Genomic DNA, 17,166 nt, shown 5'->3' with positions numbered 1-17,166 from the left:
TAATGGCTCTTGATCTCAGTTGGAGCCTCTAAGAAAAACAGATACAAGACACTGCCTTTCTCTGTCCCTTTCTGTGCCTCAGCTCATCCCTGTACTCTGCTCTATGTCCCACACTCACCATGTGCCCCTTCTCCTGTCTCTTCAAGAAGGCCCTCTCTATTTCATGACTGAGAAGCACCTCCCATCGTCCCCAGTCTCCAAAGTCCAGCACATATCCCTTCCAGTCTCCTGCCTCCCCAACCTGCCCCTCATGCTTCTCCCATGACTTCTACTTGCCGCCCCTTCCGTCCCCCCAGCTCAGCAATGGAACTGCAGTGGCAAAGCCTGGAACAAACAGCAGATCAACTTATATTTATAAATGTTCTCTCATAATTTTAACTGTTCCCTACACATGTGAAATCAATCTTGCACACATGAGGCCCAGACCATAGCTACAGGAAAGTGAAAAAATGAGTGAAGAAAAAAAAAACTGAAAAAGCTAACCAAATTATTGCATCCTGCCATTGTAAGGCACATGAACCTCAAGGCATTTCTCTGAGATGGAAGTCAGGGTTTCCCCCAGCATAATCCCTTTTACCCCCTCAAAAAAATGGAAGGGGTAAAAAATGTAGGATCTACATTTTTCATAATTTGTAATTTTGCTGGGTAAGCAAGATGCTCAGTTACCCTGTTCATTCCCCCTGCCAAGAGCTGGGATGAGAAGAGCTATTTCTCACTGCCTCTTTTTTATATCCTGGCTGCATAAACCTTCCCTGCCTAGCTAAGCTATGAACTCAATTATACACTTCTTTAATATTATGTTTCTTTATCATCCCCCAGACATATACTCAAGAGCAGGAGCCCAGCACTGCTGCTATGGCTAATAGGTTGGGAGGAGTAGGTGGAGGCAAGATCACTGGCAGATGCTGCATCTTTCTCAGAGGAAGGAAGTGGAGAATGGGAGACATACAAAAATTATGGTGCATCATGGTAACTTTTAGTTCCATTTGAAAGTTAACTGAGATTACCAATGCATTTCACACAGATTACCAATAACCTTTGATTAGTACTGACCTGGGTCATATTCCAACAAGTGACACAGAAGTGAAAGGCTTATTATCCTATCAGCAGGGATGGCTTTAGGCCTATTCCACCAAATCCCCCGAATCTGGCCCCGCGCCTAAGAGGGCCCTGCGCCCAGTGAGAATCCCTTCCCTGGCTAGAGGCGCCTTTTTAATTTTTACTCACCCAGCGGCGCTCCGGGTCTTCGGCAGCACTTAGACGGTGGGTACTTCGCTCTCTCCGGGTCTTCGGTGGCAGGTCCTTCAGTGCTACCGAAGACCTGGAGTGAGTGAAGGACCCACCACTGAAGACTCAGAACAGCCCCACATTTTTTATTTTTTAGTCATCCCTGCCGGGGCCCCGTCGAAACTGTTTGAATTGGGCCCCACACTTCCTAAAGCCAGCCCTGTCTATCAGACTCCCTATCTGTCCATTCTTCCAATAGTAGAGTACATAAATTACTATGCAGTGATGTGTACCACACATTGTAGATTAGAATCTGGCTCATAATATTCCTTTAAACAACCCAATGCATATGACTGTTCTCCCCAAGTTGTGGAAACATGTAATAAATGATATTTATGAAGGCTAGATGGAGTTGGTAGCAGCTTGTACAATTAAATTCTCAATTGATAACCACCTCCATTAGAATATTTTAATTTCCGCTGTCATTGGTCTTGAATATTTATCTTATCTAGTAATTGTATTCATAATGGAAACCTTTGATGGGTTTTTTGTTATGCTGTTCGGAGTCACTGTATAATGCACACTATACCATATTAAATTTGTATGGAAAATAGGCCATGCTGGCTTAGGTCTAAAGCTAGATGTAAGAGTATAACTTAATTTTGCTGACATCTGAGAGAAAGCTAGTTTGTTTAAAAATAAACCCCTCAAATCTCAAGAAATTACACTTACAGTACTATCACTTCTACAGAAGCTATAAAACTAGTTTACTAGGAAACAGAACAGGCCATGTATTATATCTCCACTTTTTTGCTTATAATATTGCAGATATTAAGAATGTACTAAATATATTCACTGAAGTTAAAAAAAGTCAGGTAGTTAAAAAAGCTAGAAAGTTTTGACTCATCTAACCCACCATATCATACTTTATATACTCAAAACTGCTCTCACATTAAACATTCCAATCTTCAAAGAAAGAAAGAAGACTACAGTAGATAAGCACAGATTCCCAATTACAAGCTTATTCCAGTAAAAGATTTGCTGCAAGATAAAATTGAGGATGTACATATAGCAGGGCAAAGAAGCCCTTTTTTAATTACTATGGATGGTCAAAGCAATCACCACTATTTGCACTTCAAAAAGCCAGGCATTTTTTTGCAAAATTAGAAAGGCTTACAAACTGTGAATATGGTGATCATTTTAGGAAAACATATCAAAAAGACACACACCTCTACATTTAATGTAATTTTGTCTTGGTCTGTAATCTTTTATTTTGCTTCAATTCAAATTGCACTGAAGATTTATATTATTGACATGCTGGGCTTATTTTCTTAATAACGTGTTTTGAGTTCTCCTTTTTCCTTTTCTATTGACTTTCCAGGTTATTTCATCAATATGTTTATATTGGCATTCTCGCCTGTATTAGGAGCATGACTAAACAGCAAAAGAAAAAGACTCATTCTCTTGTCCTCTTTACATTCCCTACCTTATCTATTCTCTTGGCCAAGATGTAGAGTAAGAAGGGAACAACCAACCAACCAACAAACAAAAAACCCACACACTGAAGGGCAGGATCTGCGGGGGGTTCATACTCCCTACAGATCCTGGGCCTTTGCAAGCTGGAATTCTCCACACACGCTCCCGTACACCCTAGTATATCCTTTCACCTCAGCCATGGCAACACATCAGGGGAGCTGTTCGCTTCAGTCATGTTTGTATCCTTTGGTAGCCGTGAGCACCCACAGAAGAGAGAGAAGTGGGGGGAAGGCTAGCAAGGAGCAGGGATGATAGAGAAAGAGAGGCTGGATGCAAAAGACCTGTATGGGAGAAGGTCAGAGAAAACATCCAATTGGTAAACAGAAAATAAAGTCCAGAGTTGCAATTTAGGAAGTTACATGTGTTCAGGTTTCTGTGAAGGTGCCTCTTCGTCTAGTGCTCCTGCTGACTCCCAAGGCTTGCTTTGGCCCCAGTAGCGCCTGGTTTTTAATCTCCCCGAGCCCTACGCTGAGGAAGAGTCAGTGAGATTTACAATTTGTTCACATAAGCTGTTTGAGTAATTAAAAGTAGTGAATTCATTTGCAGAGATCAAAGGCTTTTCGCTAACAATTCATGAATAGAACAGAGCTAAATTCACAACATATATTATCTTCACTGAGTAATTCAATCAGCTCTACTGTTGAGTGACATGCATCAAGTTCTGGGTCATAACAAGATAAATGAGGTATGTCCTTTGTGATAGCTCAGCATTTAACACATCCATCTTATGTTTTTGGCTGCCATGGGAAGGAATGACAAGGTGTGTAAATCTGGATGTCACAGCAGAATGGGGTTAAATACTTCATGCCACTACACTTCTCCAAAGAGCTTGGAAGAAAATGCAAAGCAGCTGAATGTGAGAATGGCAGAGGCTATTGCCCTACTATCACACAACATGCATATTGCTAAAATGAACAAGGGCATCAGTTATAAAAACTGAACCTGCAGATTAACCTGAGTTAAGAGAAGGGAATAGACAACAACACTCTGATGAAGCTTGGAAAGCCAAATGGAGTTCACAAGAAATCACAAATATACGCCTTGTCAAAGACCCAATGCAGAAGATCTCTGGCTTTGGTCTCCCATGAATCTCATGAGCAACCCTAACCTGCATCCACACAAATCATGGCAGATGCGGATAAATGCTGCACAAATGGAAAATTACAGACTCTCCAGTGTACGACTGATCACCCAGAACAGACATAGAACATATAATGACAATGCCAGGTTCACAAATATGAAGGAGGTGTCTCAAAGATGCATTCTGCTACTCCCGACACAGGTATTTGGCTTAGCCATCTAAGTGTAAAATTATAGTTGTTGCTCTACAAAGTATAGGCAATAAAAACCTAAAAAGGCAGAATGGCTTTTATCACTGCAGAGGAAATCTAAAACAAGTATTAGCACAGTAGTGAGAATGCTTATTAATTATTGGGATAGTAATATGCGTCATACAAGCAGAGGCCAGAAATAAAAAGGAATAAATGGAAAATATTTCCCCTCATCTTTACAAAACAGGTAGTTGGTACCACTGGTGTCAATGTGTTGAGATTGTTGTGTGAAAAAAAATGTAACTTGCACAGTAGCCATTTATGCAGTTATTTCTTTAGTTACTCTGATATTAAGGGCTAAATTATCCCTCTCAAAGTGGTAGGGACTGGAATAACTAGTTGTAAGGGACAAGGCCTCTAGGAGTACCATAATTTTGAAGTGTGTTCTGTTCAAGTTGCAAGAGGACGGGGCCCCACCCTTCCTCACCCAGAGGTTCCATAGAGAATGCTAATGTAACTCACTGTTCTGTGAGCTGAACCTTCCCCTCTGTGCATTATGCAAGGGTTTTACAAGTCTGCTACAAGTGCTAATGAAGGGGTTTAGAGCCTCCAGTGCTCAGTGAGATCAATGAGTGTCATTCCATTAAGTTCAACCAGCACCGGATTGGACTTTTAGTTCACATCATAGAATCTTATGGTTTTGCTCTAGAGTCCCTTGCTTCAATCCATGGCAATGACCTATGTGATGTTTTACACTGGTAGTGCTGACATAAAAAGAAATAAATGATTAAATGTTGCTTAAACCAACATCACTATTTCATATGAAAGGCAGGGGGGTTCAGTAAAGAACAGTTGATGAGTGTCAATGCAACAACTGAATGTTTATTAACTTACTATTCTTTCAGTTAACAAAGTAGAACTAGTTTTTCATAAATGGAAGATGATTTTTAATGCATTTGCAAGCAATCTTTTTAGCTGTTAGTATAGTATACTGGGTGTCAGGACTCCAGGGTTTTACTCCTCACATTGCGGGTGTCCTTTTCTTCTGTTTCAACTTCACCCCATCCAAGCAGCACTTCTACCACTGGTAACACAGTGCCTTTTATCCAAGGATTTCAAAGTGCATCTCACAACATTCATGTCAGGTGACTAAATGTTGTCCCCAACTTACAATGGGGAAACTGAGTCACAATACGGGTGAGCGACTTGTCTAAGATTACACAGAGCCTCAATGGCAAGAGAGGGAATAGTACTCAGGAATCCTGATGTCCAAGCCCCTGCTCTAAGAACCAGAAAAATTCCAGCCCTATTTAAAGTAAATAAATTAAATATTTCCTAATGATCCCTGTGGTGTTTTAATAGTTATTAAAATAGCTGTAAAAACTTTAAGGCCCTATCTGTACCAGTTTCACAGAGCTAGGTCGGCCCTCATTAAAACTCTCATTACAACCCTGCGCTGGATACCTGGAGCTTGGGCTCATAGTGCAGAAATAAGAAAGGCATGGTGCACCAGGCCTATTTACCAACCCACAGCAGAATAAGTGGGCAGGTAGCAAGTGAAGTCTTAGATCTGCTCCTCAATGCAGAAACCAATATAGGGGGTACCACTACTGATGGTCTAAGCCCTCACCACCTGGATCAAGGAGGAAATTGTTTCAGAGGTACAATTATTTCCCTACTCCTTCTAGAGTAGGACAACCACACAATGCTTCATATACAGTATTTGTGTCAAAGCCATAATCTAGCCCTCAAATGTTCATTCCCTTCAGAATTTGAAGCCATTTCCTCATTTCTTCAGGGAGACAATTTTTTCTACAACATGGTATCTAGACTAGAACAAGGTGACAAAGTCTGCCATCAGGTAACTAGTTCACAAACCTAGAAGGACACAACACCTTCATAATCCCATAAAGTTATACAAATTTCATAATACTGTTGACACCCAACCAGTTTTCCAAACAAAGAGAAAGTTTGCAATTGGATAAGAGATTTTTCTGCTACCAGATTATTTGAAGGACACAGATACCATGCCTTCATTAATGTAATAGCAAAAACCCCACCCAAGGACATTGCTGAACCAGGTAGGAAGGCAAATGTTGTTCAATTCATTCAATGAAATAGCGACATCAATGTCACTTCAAATGTGTGGTGTTAGAAGTCAGGACTGTTTATCTTTACAATGTCATTGTTCTCACTTTTAAATTTAACTGAATTAGAGTCATATGCAGAAGTTACTATGGTGACACTAAATACAGAATCAAATAATCAGAGCAATTCACAGTTCTGGGAGAGGATTTACAAAGGAATAAATACTTCTTACAAAAAGACTGGAACACAGGGGTGGGGAAGGGAATGTGTACAAAAAGCCAAATTTCTAATATTTAGACTATCGATTAACCCTTTAACTCCATCCACCTGTATAATTTAAATTTCACATCATGACTTGCTGTTTGGACAAGTCAGCCTTCCCATCACATGTTGCACCCATCTCAAGGGCTTTCTTTGTCTGTCACTGTAGAATTCAAGTTCAACGCAAACTATGTCCATTCGAGATGTACCAGAGTCAACCAAGGAAAATCTCCTTCAGGTTTTAGAGGCTGAGATCCCATCTGCCTCTAGAGGCAGACTTATTTATAGCCCAAAGTTCTCTAAACTGACTAGCAATTTCAGGTGCTTCCATTTTTGAGTGCTCAACCTGAGACATTTGTGAGCTGGCCAGAGGCACCCAATTTTACTAGTTACTTTTAAAAGTCTTATATAATATGCCTGGACTATCCATAGGGAATAATACAATCAATATTTATGTTTTGGAATGTAAATACTCATATTTCAGCCATGTATTTTATGATGTCAGGTTCAAAAATCAAAGAAAATAAAACCTATTAATAACAAAAAATAATGGATTTTTAAGGCATAAAAACATGTGGGCAAAGCAAGTTATTTATATATGTGAAAACAAACCAGCACACTAGCCAAGATCTCATGACTAGTGAGACAGCTATAGGCTTCTCTCAAATAGCCTTCAAACACATGCACACTGTCAGATATACTTTTCAGAAGTCATTCCATTTTCATATGCAAGTAATTCAAACATTCCACTGCCTTTCCTTAAAGTTTCCAAAACTGGGGCTCAGATGTCTCAGGGAGCTGGCAATAGGATTTAGAACATTTTACCTCTCCATCAGCAATGGAAATCCAGCTCAAGGTGATAGCGAAAAGAAGGGGTTACCAGTTGCGGTTTTTTGTCACCAATGTTTGGCGGTCTACGTTGAGTTCCCAGTGGACAAGTGTGCATGGAATACAAACAATGGCAATAACTGGCATCTCTGTCAGCCATAAAGAGGACAAGGAGACTAGAGGTTGTCCCTTGATGTCAATCTGAGGCACAATGATGGAGCACTGTGGTGTTGGTGACACTGTTGCTGTAGTGTTCTGCAAATGAATAACTCTTATTCAATCTCCAGAGATATCACCTTTTCAAGAGGGCGACATTCATACCAATCATTTTAAAAACATTCTAAAAATTACTTCCACTGGCAAAAAAAAAGACTAAACTAGGGTGACCAGATGTCCCAAAACCCAATTTCATAGAGGCAGTCCCAATTTTTGGAGCTTTTTCCTGCATATGCACGTATTACCCTACATCCCCTGTCCTGATTTTTCACACTTGCTGTCTGGTCACCCTAGACTAAGCACAAGAATTTTCAGGCTAAAAAAAAAGACATTTGACAGAGGTCTAAGCAGAACAAAAACAGACTTTGTAATAGGCTGGATATTGCAACATTAGCTATAGAGCCAGAAAAATGGTCCCCTAACACAAGAGAGAGCAAGGGAAAAGATAAAAATAGAATAAACTTCCCTGCTTTCTAAATCTACAATCTCAGCAGAACATAGCTTCTGTAAAAGCTGTTTAAAGTCAGTCACAAGTCTAAGGCAAAACATTTACTTTAGATGGGTTAGTGAATATACCGCTATGTTTTTGTAACTACATTCAAAAGGACTCTTTTGCATTAAAATTTGCAACGCTGACTCAACAGCATTACTGTGATGAGACAAAGTGATGTGACAAAAGTGCAAATAAACTAGAATCAGCTTCCTGCAGTTATACATCAGAGTGCCACATGATGGGAAAGTCGAGTGGAGGTGATAAAGCCTAACACACACCAAATTGGGAAGATAGATGATGCCATAGTTGCCATTATGGAGGATAATGCTATGACAGGAACTGTTTGTGGGAGAACAGTGACAGAGGGAAATGGAATCACCAGAAACATATATAACTTCAAATTTCAATGTGGCTTAGTGTTGTGGCATGACATACTCTTTGAAATAAATGTTGTAAGCAAGAGACTCCAAGGCATTGACCTTGCTATATCTGGAGCAATGGAACAATTGGACAAAGCAAAGTCATACCTACAGTCTTACTGGTCAGATGAGGGATTTCAAAATGTTCTGAAGAGCGCGCAGAAGTTGGCAGAGGAACTTCACACTGAAGCTATTTTCCCATCCATTCAAGAGTCACCAAAGAAGATGACATTTTGATTATGAGGCACGGGATAATCCCATAAGAGACCCCAAACAACAATTCAAAGTTGAATTCTTTAACCAGGTGCTAGATTGTGCAATACAGTCAGTTGAAGAACATTTCATGCAGCTCCAGGAACACAGCAGTATATTTGGGATGTTGTATGATCGGGGCGGCTCCAGGCCCCAGCACGCCAAGCGCGTGCTTGGGGCGGCAAGCCGTGGGGGGCACTCTGCCGGCGCCGCGAGGACGGCAGGCAGGCTGCCTTTGGTGGCTTGTCCCGCGGCTTTGGAGGACCTCCCGCAGGCGTGCCATGGGACCAGCAGACCCTCTGCAGGCAAGCTGCCGAAGGCAACCTGCCTGCCATGCTTGGGGCGGCAAAATACCTAGAGCCGCCCCTGTGTATGATATTCCAAAACTCCTCACTCTACCTGAAGAAGACCTACACCGTCAATGCAGGGCACCTAGAGACAGTGTTGACCAGGGCTGGCTCCAGCATTTTTGCCACCCCACACGACAGGAAAAAAAAGCCACAATCAGCAGCAATTCGGCGGCAGCTCTACCACCGCTGCTTCATTCTTCAGCGGCAATTCAGCAGCACGTCCTTCCCTCTGAGAGGGAATGAGGGACCCACTGCCGAATTGCCACCGAAGAGCCGGACGTGCTGCCCCTCTCCGCTGGCCGCCCCAAGCACCTGCTTGCTGCACTGGTGCCTGGAGCCGGCCCTGGTGCTGACACATGATGACATGTGCGATACTGATGCAAGTAATTTAGGTGATGAACTGAAAGCCCTTTCAAGATACATTTCAGCAGGATCAACTCCAAAGGCTGTTCTGGAATATATGTGCACAAATAAGATGACCACCCTCTTTATAAATGCTTTTGTTTCTCTGCGCATACTTCTAACACTTCCTGTAAGAGTTGCCAGTGGAGAATGCAGCTTCTCCAAGCTGAAGTTAATAAAAAACACATCTACACTCCACAATGACACAGGAAAGGCTGGCCCAGACTGTGGACCTTCAGCAGGAAGCAGTTCAAATCTTTGCAACCAAGAAGGCACAGAAAGCACCACTTTGATTAATCAAACAGATAAAAATGCCAGTTTACACTATGCAGACAAGTAAAGTTACATTTGCTGTTCAGGCATTTGACAGTTAAGTGTTACTTAAAATTTTTGAACAAGGCATTTTAAGTCTAGTTCTCCTTTATTGGGGTAGGTAGCAGAGCAGTACCATGAGAGGAATAGAACAGGAAGAAGGCAGAATTGAGACCTTTCAAAGTTTTGGCCCAAGCAAGGGAGCATGGGGGAGTCATTTGAGCTCCCCGCCTCAGGTGCCAAAATGTTGTGGGCTGGCCCTGAGGAAGCAGCAGTACTGGCACACAAAAATTCCTGTGTGACTTAGTTCATGTTAATCTTTTTTCAGTTTTTTTTTATGTAGGCTTGTATCCACCATGTTTCCTTTTATATCTTAGATACAAAAGAAGACAAAACTTGAAAGTGAAATTTTGCCTGGTTTCAGGTAAAAGTGAACAAAAAAAGTACACAAAACCACCAAATTTTGCATAATTTTACCCAAAGTGATATAGCCATGCAGTTTTGCTCAGCCGCCAGTGAACCCAGACAGACTTATTGGATTATAACAACCATACATTCTACCAAGTTTTTCTGTGTTTGGATTTCTTTATGAACGTTTCATGCCATTTTGCAGAGCAAAGATAAAAATATGGAGCAAAGAATAGTGACAACTTTCTTGTCCAATGATATACTTTGTTTTGTGAACCCAGTGGGGTAAGCCAGTACAAGATCAACTTATACAATCTTTTCAGACTGGTAATAAAAACATTATTTACACATTTTCTGCAACTGTGGGTACTAACCCAATATATTTGTTCAGATTTTGGTACTACTAGTGTCCTACAACCCAAAATATTTATTTCAGAATGTCGCACCACACAACTTTATCTCCCCAAAATGTATGTTGAATAATGAACTGATTGGTCAAGAGGTCCTTAGGTGTTTAACACTCTCATAAGTCTGAATATCAAATAAAAAAGGTTTTCATAATAGGCCACATTGAAGAAATCATTGCTGTCTATAGATTTGGTTCTCCTATTAACTTTTAACCCTGGTAAACTCTGGTGAGGAGTAGAGGGGGGACAATTACTTGATTAATCTCCTGAGCTGTTAAAGAAGTTGTACTTTTTTTTTAATTAAATCAGAAGATGCTACACGATTAAGTTATTTACAGATTCATACTACATTGACTGACTGAATATATAATGCACAAAACGGAAGAGCTGTATGATTGCAAAGTCAAGCACTTGAAAGTTAGAAAATGCCAGTATTAAGATTGCCCGTGCAACATTATTTTGGCCCCTGTTTGCATATGCACTATGATTCACTCTAACTGCATAATCTCTTTTTTTTCTTCAGTTCACAAGCCCTCAACTCCAAATTTCAAGCCTAATGGATAAAGTTTGGCAAAGTTATAAACACTTGAAAACAGGGTCTCATTGGGCAACCTTAAGTATAGGTGGCACTACAGCTGAACACAATTTTTCAGAAGTGACTAGTAATTTTGGATGTCTAAATTTAGGTAACTTAAGGGAGCCTGATTTTCACAGAGTGCTGATCACCCATTCACTGAAACTGAGTCTATTAAAATGTGTAAAATTGAGCACACAAAAATTGAAAAAAAAAATTTTTAAATCATACAAATTGTGGCAAAGTTCCTCCTCTCCTCTAGTAGGTCCTGCGCTTATTGGTGGATTTCTTCCCCTTAGTGGTTTTCCCCTTGGATGAAACCCATAGTCTGGATCAACTACTCCTATGTCTGATTAGGAGTAGCGGGGCTGGGGGGGAACCCAGGCCCGCCCTCTACTCTGGGTTCCAGCCCAGGGCCCTGTGAATTGCAGCAGTCTCTATAGTGCTACGTGTAACCGCTGCTTGACCGCTACAGCTCCCTGGGCTACTTCCCCATAGCCTCCTTCAAACACCTTCTTTATCCTCACCACTGGATCCTCCTGGTGTCTGATGCTGCTTGATTGTATGGTGTTTTCCTCAATCCTCCAGTAGTACCCGCTCTCAGTTCTTAGTTCCTTGTGTCTCTTGCTCTCAGCTCCTCATGCGCGCTTCTTTCCTCTAGCTCCTCCTCCCTAGACTGGAGTGAGCTCCACCTTTTTATACCAGGTGCCTTGATTAGCCTGTCCTGATTGGCTGCAGGTGCTCCAATCAATGTAGCTCTCTCCGGGGCCTTCTAGAAAGTTCTTAATTGGCCCCAGGTGCCTTGATTAGACTGGAGCAACTGCCATTTTGGTTCCCATGGTACTAGGGATTTGTTTAGCCTGGAGCTAACATACCTGCTCCTCAGTACTTTCCTGTAGCCATCCGGCCTTGCTCCATCACATATCCACCCCCTCTGCTCAACACCATAGGGTTGGGCAACTTGGGACGCCAGGCAGTGTGCTCATGAAAGACCATCAGCGTTGCCATGGTGGCATCCGCCCTATGCGGAACTGGAATGGTTGGAGGGATAAGAACCACCTGGTGACCCTTGCATTCTTTTCCTTGTTTCTCTGCATCCACTGGAGGGGTGCGTGGTCCGTCACAAGAGTAAATCGCCGGCCCAAGAGGTAATAACACAACGTCTCCATGGCCCATTTGACAGCAAGGCATTCTCTCTCGACTACTGCACACTTCTGTTCTCGTGGGAGCAGCTTTCTGCTTAGGTAGAGAATCGGCTGTTCTTCATCTCCAATCATTTGGGACAGAACTGCCCCCAACCCCACCTCAGAGGCATCTGTCTGTAAAATAAATTCCTTGGTAAAGTCCGGGGCTATGAGAATGGGGTCATTACAGAGGGCGTTCCGAAGGTCTACAAACGCCCCTTCTGCAGCGTCGGTCCACTTCACCATGTCTGGACCTCGAGCCTTCACCAGATCCGTTAGAGGACTTGCCCTACTGGCGAAGTGGGGAATAAACCGTCGGTAGTAGCCTACCACGCCTAGGAATGCACGGACCTGCTTCTTTCGGGTCGGCCGGGGCCAGTTTTGAATCGCTTCTAGTTTATTAGTTTGGGGCTTCACTATACCTCTTCCTACAATATATCCCAGGTACCTAGCCTCTGCTAGTCCTATGGCACACTTAGCAGGATTAGTGGTGAGGCCAGCCCGCCTTAAGGTGTGTAGCACTGCCTCAACTTTCTCTAAGTGGGTTCCCCAGTCTGGCGTATGGATGATGACATCATCTAGGTATGCAGCTGCATAACTAGTATGGGGGTGCAGCAGCTTATCCATGAGGCGCTGGAATGTGGCTGGGGCCCCATGTAACCCAAAAGGGAGAACAGTGTACTGGAATAGCCCGTCTGGGGTGGAGAACGCTGTCTTTTCTTTAGCTTCTTTGGTCAGGGGAATCTGCCAATACCCTTTTGTCAGATCCAGTGTAGTCAAGAATCGGGCACTACCCAGTCGGTCAACCAGTTCGTCGATGCGTGGTATGGGGTATGCATCAAATTGGGATACTTCATTCAGTCGGCGAAAGTCATTACAGAATCTCATGGTACCATCAGGTTTGGGCACTAGAACAATTGGACTGCACCACTGACTGTAGGATTCTTCAATAACGCCTAATTCTAACATTTTCTTTACTTCGGCCTTCATTTCTTCTCTTTTGGCTGCTGGGATTCAGTAGGGTCTCAGTGTTATTTTGGCTCCAGGGATCATGCGGATATGGTGATAGGTCTCAGTCGTCCGCCCCGGTTTTGTAGAGAACACATCTTGATTGCGATTAATCATGTCGGCTGCCTCGATCTTTTGGATTGGCGTCAAGTCGGGTGATATCTTCACTTGCTCATGTAAGTTATCCTCCTGGGGAAGGGTCTCCTGGGTGACTAAGATTGATGTGGTAAATTTGCTCCGGTTTCCTGCGGCCTGGCTGCCGCACCTTATAGTTTACCTCTCCCACGGCTTCAATCACTTCATAGGGTCCCTGCCACTGGGCCAACAGCTTGCTTTCTGCTGTGGGCACCAGGACCATTACTCGATCCCCTGGTTGGAACCGTCGAAGCTTTGCTTGGTGGTTATAATGGGTCCGTTGGGTCTCCTGTGCTTTCTCCAAATGTTCTCGTACAATGGCTGTAACTCGGGCTATCCGATCCCTCATCTGTATTACATGCTCGACTATGTTCCTTCCGGGATTTGGCTCCTCTTCCCAGGCTTCTCTGGCTATATCCAATATGCCTCGGGGGTGGCGCCCATATAGTAGTTCGAATGGAGAGAAGCCTGTGGAGGCTTGTGGAACTTCCCGGATGGCGAACATGAGGTAAGGCAATAGGGTATCCCAGTCTTTCCCATCCCGGCTCACCACTTTCCGGATCATGGCCTTGAGGGTCCTATTGAACCTTTCCACAAGGCCGTCTGTTTGTGGGTGGTATACAGAGGTCCGTAGGGCTTGTACATGGAGCAATGAACAGAGATCTTTCATCAACTTAGACACGAAAGGTGTCCCTTGATCAGTCAGTATCTCCTTGGGTAGCCCAACCCGGGAAAAGATCTGTACTAGCTCCTTAGCTATTGTCTTGGAAGCTGTGTTGCGTAGGGGGACGGCTTCCGGGTATCGGGTAGCATAGTCTAGTACAACCAGCACATGTTGGTGGCCCCGAGCTGTCTTCTCTAGGGGCCCAATCAGATCCATGGCTATGCGTTCAAATGGTACCTCTATTATTGGAAGAGGTATCAAAGGGGCCCGTAAGTGTGGGTGAGGGCTATGTAGCTGACACTCTGGACAAGAGGTGCAGTATCGCCTGACATCTTCATGTACTCCTGGCCAGAAGAACCTCTGCAGGATCCTGGCCTGGGTTTTCTCTACCCCTAAGTGTCCTCCAAACAGGTGACTGTGGGCGAGGCTCAATATGGCTTTTTGATGTTTTCGTGGCACCAGAAGTTGATGTATCTCCTGCTCCTGCATTTGCACCACACGGTACAGGAGATCTTTCTTCACTATAAAGTAGGGTCCTGGACCTCGGACCTTCCCCTCCACTGCTATCCCATCTATCTCAGCCACCTCTTTCCTAATGTTATCATATCTGGGGTCCTCTGCCTGGTCCCGTCCGAATGTCTCTCTCCCAGGACTACCCTGCCTGAGCTCCCAGGGGCCGGCTTCTGCTTCTTCCAATGGCCTGTCGCCCTCATGGCTGGGGCCAGCCTCCGGCTCACCTTCCGTGTTGGTAGTTTCTCTGTTGGCTGCTCGTGCCCGTCTGCCTACTAGCGCAGTCTTCTGGCCCTGGGTCAGGATCTGGGTTCCCAAAGCCTTCGCGGCCTTCCTTTCTTTTTTTGTCTTCCGGGCCTTATGGGAGGCTGAGAATAGATACTGAGAAAACTCAGAAAACATGGGGGGTTGACATTCCCCCAATGATGAGTCGCTGTCAACAGGGTCTCCACTTCCCTGCAGCCTCTCAGGGGGAAGTAAATTATCAAACCCTGGATAGTCTCTCCCAATAGCTACAGGATATGGGAGTTTAGGTACAACGCCCACTGTCACCTCAATGGGGTTCCCCTGAACCTCTATCTCCACTGGGATGGTGGGGTATTGGCTCATGGCCCCATGCACACATGTCACTGCTACACGTTTGGCTTGCAGCAGCTGGCTACTTTTTACCAGCTTACCCGATATAAGTGTGATAGCACTTCCTGAGTCCACCAGTGCTGTAGTCTCTGTTCCATTTATCTTCACTGGCCTGATATAGTTATGTGGGGCTAACGCAACACCCGCAAGGTGGATAAGGGAGCATGGGACCTCCCAATCCCCCAAGTTGCATTGCATAGGCTCTTCGGTGCTGGGACACTGTGCTGCTATGTGTCCCCACTCCCCACATGCATAACATCTATAACTATTTCTAGTCAGTTTCCCATCCTGTGGGCTAGGGGGTTTAGTCCCAGGGTTCCCTCCACTCAGGCCAATCCCTTCCTTCTGGAGTCTCTGTTGGTTTTCAGCCCCCCCCTTCCTCCACCTAGGACTCCCCAGGGGTTTGGCTGTCTCTCCTTCCAGGGTTGGGGTTGGGTGTTTGCTACGGAAGGGGCTTTCCTTGTGTAGTTGGGTCAATTCCCTGGCTGTCATGCGTCTTTCTACCAGCGTGATCATCTCATCATAGGTGCACGGATCGTTCTGGCCTACCCATTTGCGGAGACCTGGTGGCAGTGCCCTCGTGTACCGGTTGATGACCAGAACCTCTAGTATCTCTTCCGGACTCCGGGATTCTGTTTGCAACCACTTTCGTGCGAGATGGACGAGGTCATATAATTGGGATCGTGGGGTTTTGTCTTCCCGGTACCTCCACTCATGATACCGCTGGGCCCGTACTGCGGATGTTACCCCAGATCTGGCCAAGATCTCTGCCTTCAGCTGGGAGTAGTCTGCTGCAGCTTCTTCAGGCAGATCATGGTAGGCCTTCTGGGCCTCCCCACACAGGAATGGGGCAAGGATGCTAGACCACTGATCTCGAGGCCAGGCCTCCCGTAGGGCTGTCCTCTCAAAGGCCAGAAGGTATGCCTCTACATCATCTTCCCTTGTCATTTTCTGCAGCCAATGGTTAGCCCGTATGAGCCGTGTCCCATCATGCCCACGGTTCAGCTCTGTAAGGGTCTTTACCTGGCTTACCAGTTCTTGCAACATAGCTCGGTCTTGAACAGCTTGGTCCATCAACAGGCGATTAGTTTCTTGCTGCAGCCGCACTGCTTCTTGCTGGGCAGCTGCCTGGACACGGGTAGCCTCCTGCTGGGCCGCCATGGCTTGTATCAGTGCCTGTACTACATCATTCATTGTGGTAACAAATTGTAAATCCCCTTCCCTTTTTTTGTGTGTGTGTTTTTAAATCACCCTTCTTCTTCCGCCGCGCTGTGCACACCAAAGATCCCACCCCTGACACCAGTTGTGGCAAAGTTCCTCCTCTCCTCTAGTAGGTCCTGCGCTTATTGGTGGATTTCTTCCTCTTAGTGGTTTTCCCCTTGGATGAAACCCATAGTCTGGATCAACTACTCCTATGTCTGATTAGGAGTAGCGGGGCTGGGGGGGAACCCAGGCCCGCCCTCTACTCCAGGTTCCAGCCCAGAGCCCTGTGAATTGCAGCAGTCTCTATAGTGCTACGTGTAACCGCTGCTTGACCGCTACAGCTCCCTGGGCTACTTCCCCATAGCCTCCTTCAAACACCTTCTTTATCCTCACCACCGGATCCTCCTGGTGTCTGATGCTGCTTGATTGTATGGTGTTTTCCTCAATCCTCCAGTAGTACCCCCTCTCAGTTCTTAGTTCCTTGTGTCTCTTGCTCCCAGCTCCTCATGCGCACTTCTTTCCTCTGGCTCCTCCTCCCTAGACTGGGGTAAGCTCCCCCTTTTTATACCAGGTGCCTTGATTAGCCTGTCCTGATTGGCTGCAGGTGCTCCAATCAATGTAGCTCTCTCCGGTGCCTTCTAGAAAGTTCTTAATTGGCCCCAGGTGCCTTGATTAGCCTGGAGCAACTGCCATTTTGGTTCCCATGGTACTAGGGATTTGTTTAGCCTGGAGCTAACATACCTGCTCCTCAGTACTTTCCTGTAGCCATCTGGCCTTGCTCC

At 44.7% G+C, this 17,166-nt stretch overlaps 1 long non-coding RNA gene across 1 annotated transcript in view; it reads right to left on the bottom strand.

Moving 5' to 3' along the window:
* The window catches only part of LOC120406491, a 36,265-nt gene extending 19,427 nt beyond the window's left edge, over positions 1 to 16,838 (bottom strand). Inside the window, exon 1 of the long non-coding RNA XR_005599316.1 lies at positions 16,778 to 16,838. This is a non-coding gene — a long non-coding RNA (uncharacterized LOC120406491). The remainder of the gene's footprint in view (positions 1 to 16,777) is intronic.
* Positions 16,839 to 17,166: the final 328 nt, after the last annotated feature.

This window comes from Mauremys reevesii, linkage group 5, assembly GCF_016161935.1.
Source record: "Mauremys reevesii isolate NIE-2019 linkage group 5, ASM1616193v1, whole genome shotgun sequence".
Lineage (NCBI taxonomy): Eukaryota > Metazoa > Chordata > Testudines > Geoemydidae > Mauremys > Mauremys reevesii.
This window is presented reverse-complemented; position numbering and strand designations above follow the sequence as displayed.